General features: G+C 44.5%; 1 pseudogene; it reads right to left on the minus strand.

Annotated features, from left to right (window-relative positions):
* Nucleotides 1-7,586: 7,586 nt before the first annotated feature.
* Nucleotides 7,587-8,846, minus strand: LOC113266254 (60S acidic ribosomal protein P1-like; annotated as a pseudogene).
* Nucleotides 8,847-9,884: the final 1,038 nt, after the last annotated feature.

Below are 9,884 nucleotides of genomic sequence, written 5' to 3' on the forward strand. Positions count from 1 at the left end.
TTAAATTAATTCATTTTTTACTGGAATTTATTTTAAAGCAAATAATAATAATAATGGTTATTATTATTATTTTCTTTTAAGTAGAGTTTCTCAAATCAGACCACTCGGGTTCAAATTCCAGCTCTGCTTCTTACTAGTTCTGTGAACTTGGGCAAGTTATTTGAACTCTTTGAGCTTCAATTTCTTCATTTTTAAAAGGGAGACAACAATATCTATCTTATAAGGTTGTGGTGAGAATGAAGTAAGAATATTAATACATATGAAGCACTTAGAACGATGCCTGGTACAAAGTCACCATCAAAAAACTAAGTAACATATGCTTATTATTTATAACATAAATGCTGTATTACTTGAAATAAACACAGAACTATTACAGTTTAAGATGTTTGTCCGTATAAACTCCAAAAATCATCTCTATCCTCACCAGTGACACAATAACCACACTTTAGGAAAGAGCTTGACCACCCCCCACCCATCCTTTCTGAGATTATCTTCTCGTTGGCTTCCATGAGAATTTAAGGTGTCATGGTCTCCTGGTTTTTCCAGTGTGTCTTTAGGCTCTCTCCTGGGCTCCTAATCCCTTGACTCTCTCATTTACACTGATTCAGTCTTACATACGTTCTCAGGGTAATTTCATCCACCCCCATGGGCTTAGCATAAGGAGACTTACATTATCTAAACCTTTCTCAACAGGGGTTGAGAATGCAGAAACCTGAACCACAGAATGCAGAAAATGACTCAAGTACCTAACTAGTACTCTGTACTAGTACTCATGTACATAACTAGTCCTCTGCTCTATATATACAACAGCTAAAATCATTCCTAAGAAACAAGTTCTAGGTGCAGGGGCGAGGCGTGAATTCCTCCCAGACGATGAAGGCCTTCGGGCTCACTTCTCTAGTGGAACTCCAGTTGAGAAAGGCTCCTCCACCCTGTATTTCTTCCTAAGGAAATGGCACCCATATCCACCCTGTTGCCCAAGCCAGAAATCAGACAGTTATTCTAGAAGCTTGCTCTGCCCTCTCCCCAATCTTCTGGCATCCTCCATAATCATTTTCCATTAGTGGATAGTTCTATCTACCTTAATATCCTTTGAATCTCTTCCCTTCCAGTTCTCCTCACTGCCATCAGCTTGGTCAGTCCATACCATTTTGCCCCATGATTATTTGAAAGCAACCTGCGGTCTCCTTGCTCCCTCCAGTCTACCCTCCACTGCTTCCTGGGAAAATCTCACTAAATATAAATCTTCTTCTATCTTTACTCCTTTAATGGCTCTCCAAAGCCTTTCTGATAAGCTCCAGACCCTGCACAGGGATTGCTGGCTCGTGCTGTTACACCATTCCCTCCCTCTGCCACCGTGCCTACCCCCTGCTCACCTTCTGCTTGGGGGGCCCGCTGCCTTTTACCCACTCCTCTGCCATCACCCCCTTCTTCTGTAAAATTCTTACTTACCAGTTTTCATCTGGCATGCTGTACACATGAGCTCCTTCTCTGAGGAGCAGTCAGTCCTCTCGGCCTCTGCTGTCTCAGAAGTTGGCACCATTGAACAGAACCTACGAGCCCATCAGTGTCACCCTGCGCCATCTCCTGTTCCCAAGGAGCCACAGCTTTGCGGCTGTGAGCCTTTGACTCACAAAGCAGCTCAGCTGGGAGAAGATCAGTCTTCAGATGAAGGTCTGTGCCTCTGGAGATGGGGGGGGGGGGTGCCTCCGTCGGGGCTGCTCAGAGCCTGTACTTGTACTGTTGGATGTTTTCCTAAGATAACTTGAATTAATAGCGCAGTTATGAAAAATGACGGGCTGGCACACACTCTTGTTTTCTTAGCAGAACTGTGGCTGCCAGCTTTGCTGTTTGCTACAATATTGCAAGGCTCCGAGTCTCCTGGGAGACTCTCAGTAGTAATCACATCTGTGACATTGATGTTTCCAAAAGGCTGCACTGGAGAGGCATCCAAAGACGTATAGCAGCTAAATTGGTTTTTTTTTTTTTTAGATTTTATTTAGAGAGAGAGAGAGCAAGTGAGCGGGGAAGGGGGGCGGAGAGAGAGGGACAGAGAGTCTCAAGCAGACTCCATGCTCAGCGCGGAGTCCAACGGGGGCCCCATCTCATGACCCCAAGGTCATGACCCCGAGATCACAACCGGAGCAGAAACCAAGAGTTGGACACCTGACTATGCCACCCAGGTGTCCCACCCAGCTAGAATACTTTTGATCATTGAGTTTTAACCTGGCATTCATGCTGGGCTTCGGGGAGTCTAGGAACCCCCCCAAAATTAAAGGTGTTTTTTGTGTATGTTCATGTGTACATTTCACTTGCAGAAAGGGTCCCCTGCTGAGCACCAAGATGTCATTGTTCCCTTTGGATGATCAGACTTACTTATTCATTAAAATATTTGAACACTTGGGGCTTCTGGGTGGCGCAGTCAGCTGACCACCCGACTCTTGGTTTTGGCTCAGGTTGTGATCTCAGGGTTGTGAGATCCAGCCCTGTGTTGGGCTCTGCACTCAGCCTGGAGTCTGCTTGAGATTCTCTCTGTCTCCCTCTTCCCCCCCTCCCCGGCTCTCTCTCTCTCAACTAAATAAAAATTTAAAATAAAATAAGATATTTGAACACTTGCCATGATGTATTGGGCACTGTCCTAAGCACTAGGGCTAGTGGGGGGAAAAACACACATAAAAGCATCTGCCCTCACAACCCTTATATTCTAGTAGGACAAGGCAGACAATAAAATAAGGAAGTAAATTACATTCTATTTTATAAGGTGCTAAGAGCCACAGAGAAGAATTAAGCAAGGTTGTACTGGGGAGGGAGATGAAATTTTAAATAGTGGTCAAAGAAGGCATCATTGAAAAGCTGACATTTAAATAAAGACTGGAGGCTGTTGAGGGAGCAAGCTACTTGGGTATAAAGAAGAAGAGCATGCTAGGTAGAGGGCATGGCAAGTGCAAAGGCCCTGAAGTCAGAGAGGTATCCAGAGGACTCTCTTCAAAGTTGCTTTTGCTTGACATTAAGGCAGAGAGTAGCTGCTAAGAAAACATCATTACCTTCCTGAAGAGTGGAAGAGCCGAGCAGCTCGGATCAAACTATTTTTTGTTTGACGGACCAGGCTGGTTTGCCTAACCAAAGATGCATGGGACAAGGATATTGCTGTGGATCGGGGACTGACATTCATTATCTTTCAGACCAACTGGTTCTCCAATGGGATAGAAACACATACACTTTTGGCTCAAATGCCAATTGTCATTCGATCATTGGCCATTTTCAATAGATGGCCTCTCGGTAGAAGTACTTAATAACTGCAAGGGGGAAAGTAAGAGTACATTAAGATTCAAGGGGGGGGACTTCACTTTGTTTTCAGCTAAATTCTTTTTGTTCCAACAACTAGACTCATTTGACAATATTTTGTGTATTTGTAATCCATTGTAAAGATTTTGACTTTTACTCTTAGTAAAATGGAAACTCATCAGAGAAAAAAAATGACATGATCCTACTTATATTTTTAAAAATTTATTGTGATAAAATATACATAAAATCAACCATTTTAAACATTTTAAGTGTTAGAGTTTGGTGACATGAAGTACATTCACATTGTTGTGCAATCATCACAACTATCCAGTTCCAGAACTTTTTCATCTCTGTTCTGTAACTCTGTACCCATCAAACAATAATTCATTATTTCCCCCTCCCTCCCAGCCCTTGGGAGCCACAGTTTTACTTTCTGTGTCTATGAATTTGACTACTCTAAGGACCTCATGTTAGTGGATTCACACATTTGTCCTTTTGTGTCTGGCTTATTTCACTTAGCATAATGGCTTCAAGGTTCATCTATGCTGTAGCATGTACCAGAATTTCATTCTTTTTAAAGGCCATATAATATTCCATTATATACCACATTTTGTTTATCCATTCACCTATTGACGGATATTTGGGTAATTTCCACCTTTTGGCTGTTGTGAATAATGCTGCTATGAACATGGGTGTACAAATATCTGTTTGAGTCCCTGCTTTCAGTTCTTCTGGGTACATGCCCAGAAGAGAATTGCTTATCAAATGATAATTCTGTATTTGAATTTGTGAAGAACCGCCATACTGTTTCCCACAGCAGCTGCGCCATTTTATATTCCCACAAAGAGTACACAAGGGTTCCAATTTCTCCACATCCTCACCAACACTTGCTTTTGTTTTTGATAGTAGCCATGCTAGTGGGTGTGGTGCAGTCTCACTGTGGGTTTTCATGTGCATTTTCTTAGTGACGGCTGGACCATCCTTCGGAATGATGCTGAGCATCTTCCCAAGTGCCGCACTTAGATTGTGCAGGCGTCACTCTGGCTGCTGTACTGAATGTTCCCAGCCATGGGGTGAGGTGGAGGGCAGGGGGCGAATGTGGCAAGAGGAAGACCAGTTAGAAGACTACAGCAGTTGTCTAGGGAAATCACAATGGTGGCTTGGAACAAGATGATAGCAGTGGAACTGGTAAGAATTCATGGGATTCTGGATAGATTCTGAGGCTAGAGCTGATAAGACTGCAAGAGGAGTGTGAAAAAGAAGTCTAGAATGACTCCTATGTTTGTAGCTGTGCAAATGGCCATTTACTGAGATGGGGAACACTAGGGGAAGAGTATGTTGGGCAGGTAAGATGTCAAGAGACCGATTTGTGACCTGTTAAGTTTGGATGCCTATTGGACTTCCAAATGGAGATGGCATGTTGACAATGGATGTGGGAGTTTGGAGATCAAGGGTGTTTCAATTCTCTTTTGCTGCCTAATAAAATACCCTAAAACATAGAAATTTGAAACAGCAACAATTTATTATTTCTTAATAATTCTGTGGGTTGACTGGGCTACACACTGGACAGTCCTGCTCTATGTGGCATCAATTGGGGTCACTCACTCGGCTGCATTCAGCTGGCGGCCAGCCTGAGCAGGAAGGTCCTAAGTGATTTCACTCACACGTCTGGCACCTCAGTGCTCCCCCTGGTGGCTTCTCCGTGTGGTTAGCTTGCAGCATGTGGTCACAGGGGACTGACTTCTTATACACAGGCTGGCTTCTCCGGAGAGGATTAGAGCAGAAGCAGTCAGGCCTTTTTTTTTTTTAATTTATTTTTTTCTTTTTAGAAATTTTAGTTAACATACAGTACGCTGTTGGTTTCCGGAATTTCAGCTATCAGGCCTCTTAAAGAATAGGTCCAAACTGACATAGCTTCTCTTCTGCTATATCCTATTTGTTAAAACAAGTCACCGGGCCAGAGGAAACAGACTCCACCTTTTGATGAGAACAGTGGCCTATGCCTGTGGGGATGGGAGGAGTTGAGGGCAGTCATCTTTGGACACTAACCACCACAAAGGGAGAGATCAGGGCTGTGATAGAAGTTTGAAAGTTTACATCAAAAACTGGGGATGTACTGTATGGTGACTAACATAATATAATAAAAAAATATTATTATTTAAAAAAAGCCAAAAAACCCCCCACATTAGTTCCTTAAGGAAACTTAGCAAATAAAAATACATTTGCACCTAAAAAGAGATAAATCTAGTATAACTATTGGAGATTTAACTCTTTTCTTTTAGATAAAAAATATTAGTAAAGATTTATAATACCTGAAGAAGTATCAATTAACTTAACCTAATTGACATTTATAAAACACTATATCCAATGTTTGAATAATACACATTATTTTCAAGTTCACATTGAACATACTCCAAGATGGGCTATATGTTGGGCCATAAAGTAATGTCAATAAAATTAATAAGATTGAAAGAAAAAAAAAAGTTTGAAAGTAATCGGAAGATTATCACTATTAAAGCCATGGTACTGGATAAGATGACCCAGGGAATGACTCAAGGTAGAAAAGAGATGGAAAAGGCTGATCTTCAGGGTATTCCAACATTTTGCATTTGGAAGGAGAAGCCAGGAAATGAGACTGAGAATAAACAACTAGTAAGTAGGAGGAAAACCCAGGACAGTGAGGTGTGGTGAAGACCGGTGCAGACAGCATTTTAAGAATGAGGGTGTGTCAGTGTGGAAAATGCTGCTGAGAGTTCACGGAAGACTAGGGATGAAGGCTGACAACTGGATTTGACCAGTGGAGGAGGGTGTTAGTTCACCCTGAGGAGGCTGTCGATGTCCTGAGGACAAGAGTCGAGAAAGGCTGAGGAGATGAAGACTGTGAAGTAGGAGTCCAGGTCCTTAAGGACTTGGCCCCTAAGGGAGTGCCCAGACATGCTGTCAAGGACACTGGCATGGCGTGACTTTTTTAAGGGGGGGAGGGGACATGCATTGTACAGAAGTGAATTTAAGTTTTTATTTAAATTCCAGTTACCACAGAGTGTAGTGTTGGTTTCAGGTGTACCATGTAGTGATTCAGCACTTCCATACGTCACCCCGTGCCCATCACAAGTCCCTCCTTAATCCCCATCAGCTCTTTATCCCATCCCCCCTCCTCCCTTCTGGTAACCCGCAGTTTGTTCTCCGTAGTCAACAGTCTGTTGGCTTTAAGAAGTGAATTTTAAAATGACGTTAAAGTAGTATTCTGGAGTTCTAGCAACGAGTGAGCCAGGAACTAGCTGGACCTAGATGTGAACCCGAGCCACTTCCTCCCGAGGCACAAAGACACCTGCGGACCCCAAGAGAAAGCCAGGTATCAGTGAGGTGGGAGGGGGACAAAGGAGGGACTGAGAAACGGATGGAAAGTGTAGGTATATTTTGGTGGTTGAAACAAATTCCAGAGATCACGGGAGGGTACTTGGGAAGGGGCATGGCACGGAAGGGCTAAGGGCAGCAGGTGCGGGGCAGGAGACCAACTGGAGGGAGGGAGCTCGGTGATGATGGAGGCGGGCAGAGGCGGTAGCAGAGGCAGCGCTGTGTGGATGTGAGGAGAGATGCGGGTTTGAGTTCTGCTTCCCACTGCCTAGCTGCGTGGTGTGTGGTGAACACGCGAGTCACCAAGTCCGTGCCCCTCGTATTAGGGTACTTAGGTGGCAAATGGCAGAAAACCGACTTTAAATTGCCTTAAACAAAAATAAGGATTACCTCCCATACCTGGAAATTCTGGAGGAAGGTAGCATATTTTAGTGACTGTTTGACTCAGCAACCCAATGATGTCATCAAGGACCAGTCTCTTTGTATTTCTCTGCTGCCCCTTTCATGGCAGTGGCTTCATTTTAAGACTGGTTTCATCTCACGGTCACTATATAAATATAAACTATATATAAACATTGGTATTTACTTGTGCACATCTAGAAGGACTCCCTTTTGGTAGCATTCTCAAAGTTAAGAACACGTCTTTTCCATAAGCCCAGCAAATCTCCCCCGGAGTCTCATTTGGGTTGAATTTGGTTAACATGTCCGGTCCTGAACCCATTCCTGTGGTCTCTCAAATGCCACATGCTGCACCTGGCTGGGCCAAAAATTCCTGGATCGGCATGTCCCATCTCCCCGTAAAACCAAACCAAACCAAAATGAGCCCCACGTTGGGTGCAGGGATTACTTGAATGAATGAATGAATGAATGAATGAATGAATGAATTTTAAAATATATCCAAAAAACAGGGGGGTTCAGCTTTTTATTGAATAGGTTACGGAAGAGGTTTAGTCAAAAAGACCAAAGTCCACGCCATCAGCAGACTCCTCGGATTCTTGCTTCCACTTTCTTCTCCTCAGCTGGGCAGCAGGGGTGGAGGGAGCAGGGTCCGTCAGCCCCAGCCCTGCAGTTGAGGCTCCCGATGTAGACATTGGCCAGGACCTCTGGAAGCAAGCCTGGCCAGAAAGGTTCAACATTGACCCCCGCTGCTTTAATGAGGGCCTTGACCTTATCCTCATTGACTGTCCGCTCATCGTGCAGGACGAGGGCCCGGCAGATGCAGGCGAGCTCCGAGGCGGAGGCCGTGGTGCGGACAAGTACTGCCAGGCCCGGGCCCTGTGCTAGTCGCTGGATGAAGTGGCCTTAGCGTCTTCGGAAAGGTGAGCATGTCCGCGCCTTTGGCCTCACTTCTAATTATCACAGTATACAAATATATCCCAATCTATCCACACAAGTCCAGCCACATTGGACTTCTGGTGCTTCACGATGGCCCACGTCTGCTCGGCCTCTGTGCAGGCTTTTCCTTTGCTTTCCTTTGCTTTCACTGTTGCTCTCTTAGCTTGCCTGGCTGAAATCCTCTTCACTCGGAAGCCAAGTTCATATGCTGCTGCTGCTTTTTTTTTTTTTTTTTAAAGATTTTATTTATTTATTTGACAGAGATAGAGACAGCCAGCGAGAGAGGGAACACACACAGGGGGAGTGGGAGAGGAAGAAGCAGGCTCCTAGCGGAGGAGCCTGATGTGGGGCTCGATCCCATAACGCCGGGATCACGCCCTGAGCCGAAGGCAGACGCTTAACCGCTGTGCCACCCAGGCGCCCCTGCTTCTTTTTTTAAATAAATATCTATTTAAGTAATCTCTACACCCAAAGTGGGGCTCGAACTTATGACCCCCTGATCAAGAGTCCTATGTTCCACCAGCTGAGCCAGCCGGGCGCCCCTCAAATGCTTATTCTGTTGTAGGCTTCACTGGTCTATCCAGGCTCATCCTCTCACTAATAAGGGGCAACCACTGTTATCTGCTAGTGGGCTTGTCTCACCAGCTCTAGATTCTCAGGTTGAGGACAATGAAATTCTTCTCCTCCTCCTCAGCCTGTATTTGCTCATTTAAAAAAAACTGTGTCCACTGTGCATAGAGGTGAAGAAGAACAGCGTTCAGTAAGTGCTGGCAGAGCTGGTGGTCAAACGGGACTCGTGCCGGCTGGCGGGACGCTGGTCGTGGCGTGACTTGTCGTTCTCTAGGTTGATCTTCTGTTCTCGGTGTTACCATATTTGCCAAAACCCTTGCCTCAGTGGGCCTTAAACTCGTAGGAAGGCTGAGTTTCTACGCTAAAGTGAAGGAAAGAACTGAGACAACTTAATGAGACATTTTATAGATTGCTCAGGGGAAACAAAATCTCTTTGAAATTGCTGACTCATTTCAGTTTTAATTCCAGAATCATACAAAGCACGGTAATCTGTATTATTTATTTATTTATCTATCTATCTATCTATTTATTTTTTAGAGAGGGAGGGGGGATAGGAGGAGAGAGAATCTCAAGCGGATTCCACCCTGAGTGCAGAGCCTGATGCGGGGCTTGATCTCCCAACCCTGAGAGCATGACCTGAGCCAAAACCAAGAGTCAGATGATTACCTGACTGAGCCACCCAGGCGCCCCTATCATCTGTATGATTGAGCAGTGGCTTTCACAACTTTTTTTTGCCTTGACTCACAGTAAAAAACAACAACAAAAAACCCTTTCCATCACGACCCAGGTCATATATATTCATTCATTCATTCCTTCAGGTACTGGTCACCCTCTATATGCCAAATACTCATCTAAGCAGAATACAGTCGTGAACAGAAAGGAAAGTAGGGAAGAAACACAAATCGTTGCCTCAAAGACCTTACATACTGGTACAACATGCAACAAACAAAATAAGTAAAACACACAGAAACAGGAGATTCATGAAACAAAACCTATTACAGCATGCCATGCACTCTCATGCTTCCTGTTTTCAAAAAAAAAAAAAAAATGCTGGTCACGCTCCATTAAACCATTAAGTTGGCTTCTCATTTCAGTAACAGGCTGAGGCCTGCACTTTGAGAAATACCGGTCTAGACAATTTATAAAGTAGGGGAGTGTGTGCTGTTCCTACTTCACAAGCGAGCCAAGAGTGACATGCCAAGAGAGGTGAAATGAGTTACCCCCATTCCCCCCCAGTCAGGGGGAAGCAACACCGAAGCTTCACCTCAGGGCTTCTGACTAGCGCGCTGCTTTTCCCGCTGTGCTCTGCAGTCCCCCAACGGTCTTAGTCCCTCCTTCTC

The sequence above is a fragment of the Ursus arctos genome, unplaced genomic scaffold (genome assembly GCF_023065955.2).
Source record: "Ursus arctos isolate Adak ecotype North America unplaced genomic scaffold, UrsArc2.0 scaffold_18, whole genome shotgun sequence".
NCBI lineage: Eukaryota > Metazoa > Chordata > Mammalia > Carnivora > Ursidae > Ursus > Ursus arctos.